This window comes from Ranitomeya variabilis, chromosome 2 (genome assembly GCF_051348905.1).
Source record: "Ranitomeya variabilis isolate aRanVar5 chromosome 2, aRanVar5.hap1, whole genome shotgun sequence".
NCBI classification, from domain to species: Eukaryota; Metazoa; Chordata; class Amphibia; order Anura; family Dendrobatidae; genus Ranitomeya; species Ranitomeya variabilis.
Genome location: NC_135233.1, coordinates 796,924,782 through 796,941,674, shown reverse-complemented (window position 1 = coordinate 796,941,674; position 16,893 = coordinate 796,924,782).

Here is a 16,893-nt window from a genome sequence, read left to right as displayed (position 1 = left end):
GAAACAAATGTGTTTTTAGTGTATTTCTGTAGCGGAAAAGCATCAAAAAGACTTGTAACCTGCAAATGACTGTACCAATAAAGTTTTGTCAAAGCCAAATAGAAGGAAGTATCAAAAACAGAGAAACTTTGTTTAAAAGATGACACACCATAAAGAGGCAAAAAACACAGCGTCAAAAACACATATAAGAAAGACACATTCAAAAACGCAATGAAAAAACGCAAGTTAATTTACCTAAGGCCACAAGCACACCTTCAGTATTTTACATTAATGTTCATAAGCCAAAATCAGGAGTGGAACAACCAGAGGAAAAGTATATGGCCATGTGCACACATTCAGTATTTGGTCAGTTTTTTACCTCAGTATTTGTAAGCCACAACCAGGATAGGGACAATCAGAGGAACAAAATAATAGAAAGACATCGCCACTTCTGCATTTATCACCCACTCCTCGTTTTGGCTTACAAATACTGAGGTAAAAAACTCACCAAATACTCAACGTGTGCACATGGCCTTATACTTTTCCTCTGATTGTTCCACTGCTAATTTTGGCTTACAAATCTTGAGGTAAAAACTCACCAAATATTCAACGTGTGCACGCGGTGTTGTAGAAACACACGCACCATTTCTGAATTTTTTACTCATACCTGGTGAGCATGCGAACATGCGAACTGAACGTGACTTAATAGGTGTTTAAATGGTGCAGAAAATCTGCAATATCAAAAACTCAACAAAAGCTATTCATGGTAATGTAGCATAAAACATCTATAGATTCAAATAATGTACAATAAATGTAAGCATATAGAAAATACATGTCTTGTTACACTACCCATGTCCTTTTGTACCACTGCCCATGTAGTGAGATTTGCAGGCTCTTCCAAAATCAGATACTGCTTATTAGGCTGCCGTCACACTAGCAGTATTTGATCAGTATTTTACATCAGTATTTGTAAGCCAAAACCAGGAGTGGGTGATAAATGCAGAAGTGGTGCATATGTTTCTATTACACTTTTTCTCTATTTGTTCCACTCCTGGTTTTGGCTTACAAATACTGATGTAAAATACTGACCAAATACTGCTAGTGTGACGGCAGCCTTAGATTTAAAAATCTGGGTTTCAGAAGAAGACATCATGTGCACATACCCTAAGACCACGTGCGCACGTTAAGTATTTGGTCAGTAGTTTACCTCAGTATTTGTAAGCCAAAAACAAGAGTGGAACTGTCAGAGAAAAAGTACAGGTCCTTCTCAAAAAATTAGCATATAGTGTTAAATTTCATTATTTACCATAATGTAATGATTACAATTAAACTTTCATATATTATAGATTCATTATCCACCAACTGAAATTTGTCAGGTCATTTATTGTTTTAATACTGATGATTTTGGCCTACAACTCCTGATAACCCAAAAAACCTGTCTCAATAAATTAGCATATCAAGAAAAGGTTCTCTAAACGACCTATTACCCTAATCTTCTGAATCAACTAATTAACTCTAAACACATGCAAAAGATACCTGAGGCTTTTAAAAACTCCCTGCCTGGTTCATTACTCAAAACCCCCATCATGGGTAAGACTAGCGACCTGACAGATGTCAAGGCCATCATTGACACCCTCAAGCAAGAGGGTAAGACCCAGAAAGAAATTTCTCAACAAATAGGCTGTTCCCAGAGTGCTGTATCAAGGCACCTCAATGGTAAGTCTGTTGGAAGGAAACAATGTGGCAGAAAACGCTGTACAACGAGAAGAGGTGACCGGACCCTGAGGAAGATTGTGGAGAAGGACCGATTCCAGACCTTGGGGAACCTGAGGAAGCAGTGGACTGAGTCTGGTGTGGAAACATCCAGAGCCACCGTGCACAGGCGTGTGCAGGAAATGGGCTACAGGTGCCGCATTCCCCAGGTAAAGCCACTTTTGAACCATAAACAGCGGCAGAAGCGCCTGACCTGGGCTACAGAGAAGCAGCACTGGACTGTTGCTAAGTGGTCCCAAGTACTTTTTTCTGATGAAAGCAAATTTTGCATGTCATTCGGAAATCAAGGTGCCAGAGTCTGGAGGAAGACTGGGGAGAAGGAAATGCCAAAATGCCTGAAGTCCAGTGTCAAGTACCCAGTCAGTGATGGTGTGGGGTGCCATGTCAGCTGCTGGTGTTGGTCCACTGTGTTTCATCAAGGGCAGGGTCAATGCAGCTAGCTATCAGGAGATTTTGGAGCACTTCATGCTTCCTGGCACCTGCTCACAGTGCCAAAACCACTGGTAAATGGTTTACTGACCATGGTATTACTGTGCTCAATTGGCCTGCCAACTCTCCTGACCTGAACCCCATAGAGAATCTGTGGGATATTGTGAAGAGAAAGTTGAGAGACGCAAGACCCAACACTCTGGATGAGCTTAAGGCCGCTATTGAAGCATCCTGGGCCTCCATAACATCTCAGCAGTGTCACAGGCTGATTGCCTCCATGCCACGCCGCATTGAAGCAGTCATTTCTGCCAAAGGATTCCCGACCAAGTATTGAGTGCATTACTGAACATTATTATTTGATGGTTTTTTTGTTTGTTATTAAAAAACACTTTTATTTGATTGGACGGTTGAAATATGCTAATTTATTGAGACAGGTTTTTTGGGTTATCAGGAGTTGTAGGCCAAAATCATCAGTATTAAAACAATAAAAGACCTGACAAATTTCAGTTGGTGGATAATGAATCTATAATATATGAAAGTTTAATTGTAATCATTACATTATGGTAAATAATGAAATTTAACACTATATGCTAATTTTTTGAGAAGGACCTGTATATTAGAAACACATCACCACTTCTCCATTTCTCACCCACTCCTGGTTTTCAATTGAAATACTGAGGTAAAAAACTTGCCAAATACTCAACATGTGCAGATGGCCTAAGAATGAATTTACACTAGCCAATGGCAGCCGCTAAATGACCACCAATTACCTGAATAGAAGCCAACCAGCTCAGCAATTGTTTAATAGCTTTTTGAGAACTGGCTATCGGCACTTCACATGCTCACAGCTCACACAATGAACAATGAATGGACAATATAATTGTTCTGTGTGCATAGGCTTTCATTTTTGGACAATGTGCTACCGAGATGGATAATTATTAAGCATAATAAGCATGCTTTAAAATCATTTAAACCAATGAACAAAAGTTTTGCTCAGTTATAAGGAAATTACCGCCACATAGAAATAATGCACCCTAAGAAGATAGAGTGCTAAAGGGAGTCTGTCAGCAGGTTTTTGCTTCTTCACCTGAGAACAGTCTAATGCAGGTAAAGAGACCCTGATTCCAATGATGTGTCACTTAGATTTCGGGAGGCAGCCATTATGATACAATCAGAGCTTTTAGATTTAGAATGAAGCAGAGCTGAGAAAGCTAACCCCTCCCACACCAGGCTCTCTATGTACAGCATACATAGACAGTGAGATGCTTAGTTGCTGGGCTAGTCCGGCAATGTTAATATCTTAGTGATAAATCCTTCACAGTTAGTAAACAGTACGCACTTTGACAAGTGACACATCCCTGAATTTCAGCTTCTATCTCCTGCTGTCTTCAGATTACATAGCAAAAACCTGCTGACAGATTCCATTTAAATCATAAAGAAATATTACAGAAATTGATTGGAGGTTAAACATGCTACTTATAATGTTAACACAAAGGAAGATTGTGAGCTCAGCTATCAGGCATAAAAAAAATACTTGAAGATGACAGGCACTCTGCTATCCATTCATCATTTATACAGCATGCATAATACCCCTGTCCTTCAAGATGATTACAAAGGGAGGGAAATCTGTGACCACAAAAGTTTGGTTTTAGTGGACACTGCTGAGAAGGAAATGACTTCACCGCCTGTTGATAAAACCATGATAACGTATATCCCCCAGGAATGTGCATCTCTAGTGCAGGCTTGACCACACAAAACATTCTTCTTGCATATGGAGTTTAGATAACTGTTAAGAAATTCCATTTTATCTGTTTTAATGTCAGGCTGTGCAGTGATATCAGTATGATCTAGAATATATTTATTAGAATAGATGGAGGACACGTATTGTTAAACTTGGCAAAACGATTAAGGGACCACTATTTTCACCTCCAAGTTAGAACTCTAGGGGTTAAAGAATTTTTAGTCCCCTTAAGTGGTCCCTGGGCTTTCAACAAACTTTGAATCAGTCAATAGTACAGGGAAATATAAGAAACTTTGAAATATAGGTAAATGTTTGGTCTTGTTTTTTAAGACATACTAAGGGTATTTTTCTTTCACCACTTATGAGCCACTTATCATCTCTTCTGCCTTCTAGACGTGTAATTCTACCTGGAAAAACTAATAACATCTTTATTGCTCAAGGCAAAATGGTCTCCCAGCTCAAGGAGAGATCATAAAGCATGCTGTATATGGCAGTCTGTGGAAAGTGGCGCAGGTGAAAAGAGGATGCTGCGGAGACACATACACAGAGAGATTGCTTTCTAGTGTTTTCTCTCACCCTGCACTATGTTATAGTATTATCCATTCTGTTGCTTTTAGGGTTGTGCTGCCGTAAGTTAAGGGAGCAGGAGCTCCTCATGTGTCTGTAGTGGGTGCTAGTTATCACCAACTAGCTCAGCTAAAACTGACAATTAAAGATGGAGCTTGTAAAAAGTGTGGAAAAAAGTTATATAAGTTGAAGAAATTGTATTATTTCTCATGTGCACACACGACAGCTTATTCTGAAAAGTCACCTGAAACGATAGTGGCACTCAGACACCTGAAATTATAATTGCCCAGTGTTTAGAAGTTCCCTTTTCTAGGTGACTGTCTTGGGTTTGGTTGCTGTTACAATATGCTATGGGGAACTACACATATCGTGGTTTATGGTGTCCATACATTGTCTTCATGTTTGTCCTGTGAATGGAATGGTCTCCAAGCAGGGAACCACCTCTATCATGTCCATTTACCCTCACAGGGGATTTGTAAAGAGCTTGTCCAAATTGACATGTTATATTGGTCTAATCCCTCTACATAAGTGGCTGCTTCATCTAGGACAATGTTCCTCAACTCCAGGCCTCAAGAGCAGACACAACAGGTCATGTTTTCAGGATTTCCTTAGTATGGCCCAGGTGATAATTGCATCACCTGAATAGGCAATAATCCCACCATCTGGGCCATACTAAGGGAATCCTGAAAACATGACCCATTGGTGGCTCTTGAGGACTGGAGTTGGGGAACACTGATCTAGGATGTCCTTTGCAATACAGTGCAGTCATATTGGATAGAACAAGACTTAATTGTCATTGGGTGCTAAAGCTTTTGCAATAACTTGAAGCCAGAACAAGATTCTCAAATCCACGATATACGGTACATTAGACAAATGTCAGTCAAACTCAATGATATCGAGGGGTATAGCCGACAGTTTAGTGAGTAAGGGGGCTGATTGCCAGGAGATTTAGGAATCTAGATTGTGGATCCTTTTGTTCTCCCAGAGACATCTGGGATAACATAGAAGTGATCAGCCCAACAAACACTCCTGTGTATGTGAGAGCCAGCCAAGATAGCAGGCAGTTTAGACAACAGCCATCCAATGTGTTTGGCAAGCTTTACCCTATGTGGCTCTACTTGGTATAGACAATTGCCTAATTAGCTTATAATTAGCTCTAATTCTTTTCTGGTTCTAAGACTGAGCAAAAAAAATAAATAAAAAGACTTTGCATATTTAATTATATATATACTAGATGGTGGCCCGATTCTAACGCATCGGGTATTCTAGAATATGCATGTTCACGTAGTATATTGCCCAGCCACGTAGTATATTGCCCAGTTACGTAGTATATTGCTCAGCCATGTAGTATATTGCCCAGCCACGTAGTATATTGCCCAGCCACATAGTATATTGCCGAGCCACGTAGTATATTGCCGAGCCACGTAGTATATTGCCCAGCCACGTAGTATATTGCCCAGTCACGTAGTATATTGCCCAGCCACATAGTATATTGCCCAGTAACGTAGTATATTGCAAAACCACATAGTATATTGGCCAGCCATGTAGTATATTGCCCAGTCACATAGTATATTGCCCAGCGACATAGTATACAGCACGGAGCCATGTAGTATATTGCCCAGTAACGTAGTATATTGCCCAACAACATAGTATATTGCCCAGCCACGTAGTATATTGCCCAGTTACGTAGTATATTGCCCAGCCACGTAGTATATTGCCCAGCCACGTAGTATATTGCCCAGCCACGTAGTATATTGCCAAGTTACGTAGTATATTGCCCAGCCACATAGTATATTGCCGAGCAAAGTAGTATATTGCCGAGCCACGTAGTATATTGCCCAGCCACGTAGTATATTGCCCAGTCACGTAGTATATTGCCCAGCCACGTAGTATATTGCCCAGTAACATAGTATATTGCCCAACCACGTAGTATATTGCCCAGCCACGTAGTATACTGTCCAATTACGTAGTATATTGCCCAGCCACGTAGTATATTGCCCAGCCACATAGTATATTGCCCAATCACGTAGTATATTGCCCAGCGACATAGTATACAGCACAGAGCCATGTAGTATATTGCCCAGTCACATAGTATATTGCCCAGCCATGTAGTATATTGCCCAGTAACGTAGTATATTGCCCAGTGACGTAGTATATTGGCCAGTCACGTAGTATATTGCCCAGCTACGTAGTATATTGCCCAGCCACATAGTATATTGCCCAGCAACTTAGTATATTGGCCAGCCACGTAGTATATTGCACAGCCACATAGTATGTAGTATATTGGTCAGCCACGTAATATATTGCCCAGTAATGTAGTATATTGGCCAGTGACATACAATAAAAAATAAACATATACTCACCTTAGTCCTGGCTCCTGTGTACAGTGCACGTGGCAGCTTCCGGTCCCAGGGTTGGTATGACTATCAGCGCAGGACCTGTGATGACGTCACGGTCACATTACCATGACGTCATGGCAGGTCCTTCCCATGCAGGCGTGCAGGACATGTGATGAAGTCGCGGTCAAATGACCGTGACATCATGGCAGGTCCTTCTCGCGCAGGCGCGCAGGACCTGTGATGACGTCGTGGTCACATGACCATGACGTAATGGCAGGTCCTTCTCTCATAGCATCCTTAGCACCGGAACCTGCCGGTGGACAGGACGCGACGTCGGAGGGTGAGAATAATGTTTTTTTTAATTATTATTATTTGTAATATTAGATCGTTTTACTATTGATGCAGCATACGCAGCATCAATAGTAAAAACTTGGTCACACAGGGTTAATATCTGCGTAACCGGAGTGCGCTACACCGCGCTCCGGTAACGCTGGCATTAACCCTGTGTGAGGGCTGACTGGATGACTGGAGGGGAGTATGGAGCGGGCACTGACTGCGGGGAGGAAAGAGCGGCCATATTGCCGCCGGACTGCCGCCGTCGCTGATTGGTTCTGGCAATGGTTGTGGGCATTTTGCCACGACCAATCAGCGACTTGGATTCCATGACAGACAGAGGCCGCGACCAATGAATGTCTGTGACTGACAGAAGGACAGACAGATGGAAGTGACCCTTAGACAATTATATAGTAGGATAAGCAGTAGTAGTATTTCCAGTATTTCCAACTCACAGACGCTATGGGAAGTTTATTTCCCATTATTTTGGACGGATTACTGTAAATAAAGGCACAAATATTTTGAAAAACCTGTAAATGCCCATTCCAATCTTTAACCATGAAATCAACTCTATATAGTCTCTAGCAACTTTCAGAGATAGCTACATTTAATTGGCTTTATCTTCATCTTCGCTTTATATTTCCATGGCTATAATGTTTCAATGCAAACGCATTTCAGGTCTTAATTTTATTACATTTATTGCTGTTTGGAATCATGCATGGCATATTGCCCCTTGTATTTGCCTCATCATATATTGCATTTGAGACCAATCAATAATTCCAATTAAGCTCTATTACAATTTATAGCAGAGAAAATAGAAGTCATGGGACCTGTTGACAGATAGCCTTTGAAGCCCTAACGGTCATCCTCTTTAACACCATTGTAACATAAACCTTAGGGAACCAGCTGTAACATTCTGAAAGTATCATTTACCAGCAGTTTTCTTCTATGCTGTGTATTTTGGCAGTCACCGAGTGCAAATCTTAATTTTCCTGAAAAGAAGTGACTAAGAGAAGGTCATTATTATTTTACCTTATTTGGTCACTCACAGCAAAAAAAGTCTAAGAAAATATAATTGTGATATTTTATTTCAAGCATGAAGTGATTAATTAACGCTGTTAAGGAGTAACTCCACCTGAAAATGAAAACTATGGCTCCAATTGCTTCACTTTACCCCCGTCAAGACCGATTGCTTAATTTCATTTTTGCAGTGACAGTGAGCTGAGTTTTCTCTACAAATCATAATGAAGCCCTGTCAGAATGCATTACTCCGCTTCTGCCTTGTAGGTTTATCCTTACCTCACCTTTGCTGCTGACATCAAGATTGCCTCCACCCAAAACAAAAATATATATACAGTACAGAGCAAAAGTTTGGACACACCTTCTCATTTAAAGATTTTTCTGTATTTTCATGACTATGAAAATTGTAAATTCACACTGAAGGCATCAAAACTATGAATTAACACATGTGGAATTATATACTTAACAAAAAAGTGGTGAAACAACTGAAAATATGTCATATTCTAGGTTCTTCAAAGTAGCCACCTTTTGCTTTGATGACTGCTTTGTACACTCTTGGCATTCTCTTGATGAGCTTCAAGAGGTAGTCACCGGAAATGGTTTTCGCTTCACAGGTGTGCCCTGTCAGGTTTAATAAGTGGGATTTCTCGCCTTATAAATGGGGTTGGGACCATCAGTTGTGTTGAGCAGAAGTCTGATGGATACACAGCTGATAGTCCTACTGAATAGACTGTTAGAATTTGTATTATGGCAAGAAAAAAGCAGCTAAGTAAAGAAAAACGAGTGACCACCTTTACTTTAAGAAATGAAGGTCAGTCAGTCCGAAAAATCGGGAACACTTTGAAAGTGTCTCCAAGTGCAGTTGCAAAAACCATCAAGCGCTACAAAGAAACTGGCTCACATGAGGACCGCCCCAGGAAAGGAAGACCAAGAGTCACCTCTGCTTCTGAGGATAAGTTTATCCGAGTCACCAGCCTCAGAAATCGCAGGTTAACAACAGCTCAGCTTAGAGACCAGGTCAATGCCACACAGAGTTCTAGCAGCAGCCACATCTCTACAACAACTGTTAAGAGGAGACTTTGTGCAGCAGGCCTTCATGGTAAAATAGCTGCTAGGAAACCACTGCTAAGGACAGGCAACAAGCAGAGGAGACTTGTTTGGGCTAAAGAACACAAGGAATGGACATTAGATCAGTGGAAATCTGTGCTTTGGTCTGATGAGTCCAAATTTGAGATCTTTAGTTCCAACCACCGTGTCTTTGCGCGACGCAGAAAAGGTGAACGGATGGACTCTACATGCCTGGTTCCCACCATGAAGCATGGAGGAGGAGGTGTGATGGTGTGGGGGTACCTTGCTGGTGACACTGTTGGGGATTTATTCAAAATTGAAGGCATACCGAACCAGCATAACTACCACAACATCTTGCAGCGGCATGCTATTCCATCCAGTTTGCGTTTAGTTGGACCATCATTTATTTTTCAACAGGACAATGATGATATCCTAGTGATGTGCGTTGTCTCACTCGCACGCATAGGCTTATATGGGTGCGAGTGAGCCGAGTCTCGGCCGAGTGTCGGTGACAATCGCAGCATGCTGCAATTTCACTCGCACACTGAAAATGGCCGAGAAAAATAACGATGATGGGAGCTGCCCCATAGAGGAATACTGGTCTGAGTGCTATGCGACTTTTTATCGCATAGCACTCGTCCGTATTATACGGTAGTGTGACTCCGCCCTTAAAGTTCTCCGTAGAACATTATGAGCACCAACTGTTATCTTTTACCACAGTAATGGTGAATCTAACAAATTTTATTCATAAGTTTTAAAGTTTCTTATTTTCTTGTATACTATTGATTTATTAAAAAAACTAAATTGGTGCTTATACTTTTAATAATCCAATTTACCATTTTAGCTGCTAACTGTACCAGACGCTTTCTGATCTTTTTTGTCATTGTTTCATACTCTTATATCAATTTGTCAGGTAATTATGACAAGCCCTTGTCTGGAGGACTCACATTCCCATGTATAATACTGGCACATGGCCAAATCCAGGTGAGGACCAGAAAAGAACACGTTACCAGACACCCATAGGCCCGTGTGTTGTCTCTACATGTGCACACATCACACCCTCTGGGTGCAGACACAACTCACATTTAAACATCTTACCTAAAGGCATATCCAGTATAAGTGATTTGAGATGCACCATAAAAAAATGGATGAACGTGATTGATTAGACACTTAGAGTCACAGACACATTCCCTGCTAAATATTTGTAAATGGTGTTAGCAACAGTTTAGTATGCAAACCTTGACATAATTGCAAAGCCTTCCCATAAATCAAGGCATTAGTACTTGCTTGTCAGCCGAGTGTTAACATGAGACCTTGTACAGGCAACATAAGAACAATTGAGGGTGAGAGGTTAATCCTTGTACATCCATATAATGACATGCAGGATGATCAAATTAATAAAGAAAACATAATTTATATGCTACTTCTGCTATGTGCATGCAGGCCATATACCGCAATAACGTGGTAGGGTGCATATATGTTCATGCCATAAACAGCACAAATTCCACCAAATCTACCATTAAATGTATCCATTTATCTATCTCAGATAGATCTATCACAAAATGGGTATGAAACTTTTACCAAGGCCAGGGTCACACTTGCGAGTGTAATGCGAGAAACTCGAGCATCAATTCCTGGCACTGCCGCCGGCACTTGGGACCGGAGCGTTCAGCTGTATAGAAAGAAATACATGCAGCCGCACACTCCGGTCCCGAGTGCCGGCGGCAGTGCCGGGTATTGACGTGAGAGACTCGCACGAGTTTTTCGCATTACACTCTCAAGTGTGACCCTGGCCCAAGGGAAAGATACTGATAAAAGAAAGTTACAAAATGATTTTACAAAAATTGCACAGTGCGATATGAACTTTTAACCTCGGACTTCTAAGTGACAGATTAATATGTAATATATACACAAATATCCAGAAATGATCATACTTAGAAGAAGGTCTTTGATATTGTGCAATGTGACATAATAATTAACAAAATATCAGGTAAGAGATAAATATCTACCAGAACAGGAGTCGCAGAGGATTACTTATTTATCCAAATATTCCCTTAGACAGCGATCACAATGCTCCTTGTCTCCAGTAGCAAAAGATAATCTCTTTGCTGACCTTATTCATACACAATAAAGAAGGCCATACATATGTAACTTTTTTTTACTCAGTGTAAATGCTGTTGTTGTCCTGAATCTGGCATTGTCTTTGTTTGTTCCTGCGCCTCTCCATTTCTGAGATAGGGCCCCCTCTTCCCTGTATGTGAAGCTAGTCTTTTTAAGGGGTGTGGTCCTCAAACCTTGTCTATGGGAGTTCTCTTAAGGACAACACCCACTTGGGTAAGAATACAAGATTTATACACAAGAAACGGGGGCGTATCTCAGGAATAGAGAGGTGCAAGAACTAAAGAGAACCATGCCAAATAAGGGAGAATGATGGCATTTATATGAGCATAAAGAAGTAACTATTTATGGCGAGTGACCAATTCTCTTTAAAGGGAACTGGTCATCAGGATTTGATGCCTCAATCCAATACCATCTATATAAAGGTGCTGATTACATCCATATCTTTATTATAATGTTTTTTATGTTTTAGATTTGGGGCAGGAGAAGCAGGTCACTGACAGAAGAGTGCCCTGTCAATCACCAACAGTAGACAGGCAGCGGGTGCCCGCTCACTGCACTTGAGGCTCATTTGCATAACAATTCAACAACACATTTCTCTAAAATGTAAGATTTATGATGGAAAAGTGTCGATGTAATCAGCGTTATGCTGCCTTTACATGAAATAAGGCATTAGCTTAGGGTAGAAAAACCTGATGGTAGGTAGCGTTTAGAAAAAAAAACAAACAATAAGATCTCTATGGCCAAGCCCATGCAGTCAACTCGTTACTTGATATTCTTACATTGTTATTTCATATGAGGTTACACTAACAAATATATAACATATGATGAGATAATAGACATAGCCATAGGGCTAAGGTACCAGACCCTGGTAGCTATATACATGGCATTGTAAATGGCACATGGTAGGTGATGGGCCTTGTTAGGGTATGTGCTCACGATCAGTAAGTATCGGATGCGGCGTATTTTTGCTGTGTCCAAAATGCTGCATTCTAATCATCCGCATGTGTTCACTGAACGATGCTGATTTACCGCATCCAATACATTGTATTGTGGAGATTGACATGCTGTGGCTCGTAAACCCATGCCGCAGGTGAGTTTATGCAGCAGTAAATAGAAGCTCAGTGGACATGGGCTTTACAGAAATCCCATCTACTGTGCTTCTAACGTAGAATGCAGCGTTTTGGACGCAGCGCAAGTGAGCTGTGTCCAAAACGCCGCTATTCCTGATCATGGGCACGTACCCTTATAGATTTTGTGTTCAGACACAGGAGCTTCAATCTTTGCCTCTGGGAGAGATCTCTTGTTTGCACCATTGACATCATAGTACTTTAGATTTAATGCGGCACTGCAAAGGACAGTTCATAGGTTAGGCATACAATTAATCACGTCTCATAAAGCTGCCATTTCTAAGCTACACACCTCAGAAATACTGGAGAACAATCTGGGGTTCCTTTCTACACAAATATTAAAAAAGGGACTAAAGGAGTAAATGAAGTGAGACCACATGATGTATCAGTTTGAGAGGAAAGATGATAGGGAAGCTCAGAAAGGTAATAATGACATCAGCTCCTTGCTGCTTGCTCACACCAGACCACTTTGTCTCTGCAGCTAAATAAGTCACAGATGGTGGAATGAAGGCGCACCATGAATTGTGTTACCTTAAGCCATTTGTTTCACAGCCTAGAAAATACGTGGCAATAAGTCTTAATGAGTAAAGCGTAATGAGCTCAGTTGGAGCTACTTACAGGGGGTGTCGGTAACCTGTAAATAAATTACAAAGGAGGCTTCTCGCACGCAAAGATGCCCTAAGTCTGAGACTTCATAGTGGCGTGTGCTCTCTACTATGGCACAAATGTGCGACTGGGGGGGAAGTTATTAATGGCTACCCCTGAAAATGCGTTTGCTAAGTTTGCCATGCACAATTGACATGTTTGAAGACATTACCCAACATAAGAAATATGGTTTAGGCAAGGCTCATCTAGAAGTTGCTTATTGTTCTCTGCTTTGCAAACCAGTCTTAGGCTGCAAGTCTGCAATCACTCTATGTGGCTGTAGGCTAGTGAATCCTCACAGCGCATGCACTGTGCGCTGGGAGGAAATCTCCAATGCCAGTGCCAGGAGAAAGTATGTGATTAGCATTTGTGATGAGCAATCTGGATGTGCTCGCATATTATGTTCGAGTTCTTGTGACTGAATGATTTGCAGCTGTTAGACAGACACAACACATGCAGGGATTGCCTGTTTGTTAGGGAATCCCCACATGTATTGAGGCTGTCAACAGCCACAAATTATGCAGCCGCAGAGACTCGAACATAATATACGAGCACATCCAGATGCTTGGATAACACCCGAGCATGCTCGATAAGACATTATCTGAACATATTCGCTCATCACTAATTAGTATATATCCAGCCACATTCTGGCTAGACTGTTCCTTCCCTCGCTCAACACACTTCATAGAATCATAGAATGGCAGAGTTGGAAAAGACCTCCTGGGTCATCAGGCCCAACCCCCTGGTCAATGCAGGGGATTGGACCAGATGACCCACTGGCATTGAGCGAGGCTATGCCCATCTAGTCATCATGCAAATCAGATACTTGCAGTCACTTTTCCCCCCCTCCCAACACCAGAGAATCTTCACAGCATGCAATGCGTGTGATGTGAGGATTCACAAGTCTGCAGTCACATAGAGGGACTGCAGACTTGCAGCCTAAGGTCGGACAACCCCTTTAAAAAGGACTTGTCACTTGCAATAAATATGTTAAATCCCGCTGTTCTCCTGAATCTCACATTGTTTTACTTTTCTTTCTATGAGTCTCTATTTGTGAGATATGGTAAAGCTCATCTTTTTTTAAACCAAATGGGTGTGGCTTGCAACATGTCCTGTGGGAGTCTTCTAGAATACCACACCCAGTTGTCCAAAAAGTTTTGCATACAGTAAAGAGAGAATCATATCTGAGGTACACAGAGGCGCTAGATAAAAAAAATGCAAGTTTCATGGGAACAATTGAAAAATTACAACTTATGTCAAGTGACAGATCCTCTTTAAGGCATAAGGTCGGATTTAGCCTATGTTCACACATATTAACAATTCTTAAATTATGTTGCAGACTTGGGTGTGGAAAGATCTGGAGATTTCACTTTCTGCAAAGTAATGAATGAATGAACCCATGTTGAACATAGCTGCATTTCCACAACAGGTAGGAAGCAGAGAGTGGTCGTAAATGGTACATTCTCAAAATGGAATATTGTCAGCAGTGGGGTACTGCAGGGGTCTGTGCTAGGACTGATTCTTTTTAACCTCTTTATTAATGACCTGATGGAGGGAATTGAGAGTAAAGTATCAGCCTTTGCTCACAACTCCAAACTATGTAGAATATTAAAATCTGACCTTGATATTGCCATATTGCCAAATGATCTGAATAAGATGACTGAATGGGAAAACACTTGGCAGATGAGGTTTAATGTAGATAAATATAAAGTAATGCACCTAAAATGGAGTAATCCTATTGCTGCATATACATTAAACGGGAGTATACTCGGGACTACAGAACAGGAGAAGGACTTGGGTATTCTCATTAAAATTAAACTGAGCAGCAGCACTCAATGTCAAGTAGCAGCCGCAGAAGCAAACACGATTTTAGGATGTATAAAAAGATAGATGAAATCCCGCAATCCCAACGTATTATTACCACTTTATAAATCACTGGTGAGGCCACATCTAGAATATATCATCTAATTTTGAGCTCCACATTTTAACTAGAATATTTAGGAGTTAGAATCAGTTAAAAGGCGGGCAACTAGATTATTACATGAGATGGAAGGCCTCTCATATGAGGAGACGTTGTAAAAGTTGGTCTTGTGTACCTTAGAAAAAACGCCTCAGACAATATCTCATTTACATGTATTAATATATGTATGGTCAGTATAAAGGACTGGCACATGACTTGTTCCTACAAGGACCATGGGGACACCCATTTCAGGTGAAAGAAAGGCAATTCCGACAGCTAAATAGGAAAGGATTCTTTACAGTTAGAGCAGTCAGACTGGGGAATGCCCGACCACAAGAGGTAGTAATGGCCGACACTATAATTACACTTTAATAAAGGGCTGGACGATTTCATCAGTACAAATAACATTGGGGGTTAGGCTAGGTTCACATTGCGTTAGGGCAATCCGTTTAGCGCTAGCGCTAGCGGATTGCGCTAACGCAATGTTTATTTAGGGGCCGCGTTCAGGGGTCGCGTTAACGTCCCCGCTCTCGCAGATCCCCGATCTGCGAGAGCGGGGAACGGACCTCGGGCGCGCCGCGGACGCTGCAAGCAGCGTCCGAGGCGCGTCACAGAAGAACGGCACATCACTAGCGCGAGCCGAAAAGGGCACGCGCTAGTGATGCGCTGCAGGCGAAATTTACATTGCTGTCAATGGGTGCGCTAACGGACCCGTTGCACGGCGTTAATTGCGACATTTTCGCCGTGCAACGCTGTCCGTTAGCGATCACCCACTAACGCAATGTGAACCTAGCCTTATAGTAAAATTAGTGACAAAATGTACAATTGGTGGAGAAAGGTTGAACTCAATGAACCTAGGTCTTTTTTTCAACCTATGTAACTATGTAACAGTATATGTAGCTATGTAAGGCATGAAGGCGCCATGAAAATCTGCAGCATTTTGAGAAATTACAGTGAATTTCTTTACATGGAGGTGAATGGGCTAGGTTAAACCCCATTTTCTTTTATTGTATTAGTACCTTGTTGTGGAATTTCAGTGCAGATTCTGAAACAAAATCTTGCAAAAAGTCTAAGGTGTGTGAACCAAAGCTTATTCTATAACAGATTATACATCACACTAATAGGTTGTCAAGAACACGGTTAAAACCACATGCAAAAATCTGTATGCGGTAATCAGTTACTTTTTTATTACTTATGTAGCGGCAACATATTCCGCAGCGCTTTACAGTCACTGTCATCACAATCTACACTCATCAGTATGCCTTGGGAGTGCGGGATGAAACCCATGCAAATACGGGGAGAAACATATGTCTGATGTAAAAACTTACTAGCCAATAACCACATCACATAGCCAGGGCTTAGCAGAGTAACTTGCATGTTTGGGCAATGCAGCGCACTGCCTGCCTGCGTAAATACATCCTTATTATGATGTATTCATAGGCAGCAGAATTAATGCAGATATTTCCATGACTGTCCCATTCATCTGAGTGGGGCTTGCAAAAAAAAAAAATCCATGCACATGCAGCAAAAATAACTCCATTCACAACCCTACTTAAAACATATGGAGACGATTATACATCTTCAACGGCTGAGGAGTACATTTCCGTAGCTATACATTTTTCTAGAGGAACATGGATGTATCACTGATGCGTCATTCAGGAGTCTGGAAAAATGGTACAGACACTATTTAGAGGGGGGCTTGTTTCCTGATTGGAAACCAGAGAAGGAAAAACTGAATAGAAACTGACTGAACAGTGCAAAAATACAATGATGTGTGAATTCACAAGATAT